Source organism: Ipomoea triloba, chromosome 16, assembly GCF_003576645.1.
Source record: "Ipomoea triloba cultivar NCNSP0323 chromosome 16, ASM357664v1".
NCBI lineage: Eukaryota > Viridiplantae > Streptophyta > Magnoliopsida > Solanales > Convolvulaceae > Ipomoea > Ipomoea triloba.
Genome location: NC_044931.1, coordinates 15,789,500 through 15,790,025, shown reverse-complemented (window position 1 = coordinate 15,790,025; position 526 = coordinate 15,789,500).

The window sequence follows — 526 nt, the reverse complement described above, 5'->3', positions numbered from 1 at the left end:
ATATAGTTATTCCAAATTTCCATGCAAAATATAGAAAGTCAATTTATCAATAAAAATACGGCGTATTCTTTTACACCTCCTTATATTATCTCTAATGTTTATATAATAAAAAAAAACAAATATTATTATATGATAATGAAAGGGCTCAACAACTTTGTCAGAATTAATTAAAACAAATTTATGTCAACATTTTAATATTGAATTATTTGGTCTTCAGTTATATTTTGTTTTCATATGATTAAGAGCTATAATAGGGCGTTTGGTTGGAGGTCAAGAATTTCAATTCTATTTCCACTTAATTCTCACATAATTAGAATACAACTAAATTCCTTCGTTTGGATGGTATTAAAATTTTTGCAATATATATATTATAATTTATACGAATTATATAATGTTTATTATGCGAATAAAGAACTTTATTATTTACTCACATGATAATAAAAAAAACTTTATTATTGATGAATAATTAAAATTACAAAGTACAGAAACAAAGAAATGTATGTATTTTGAAGAATACAATTAAAAG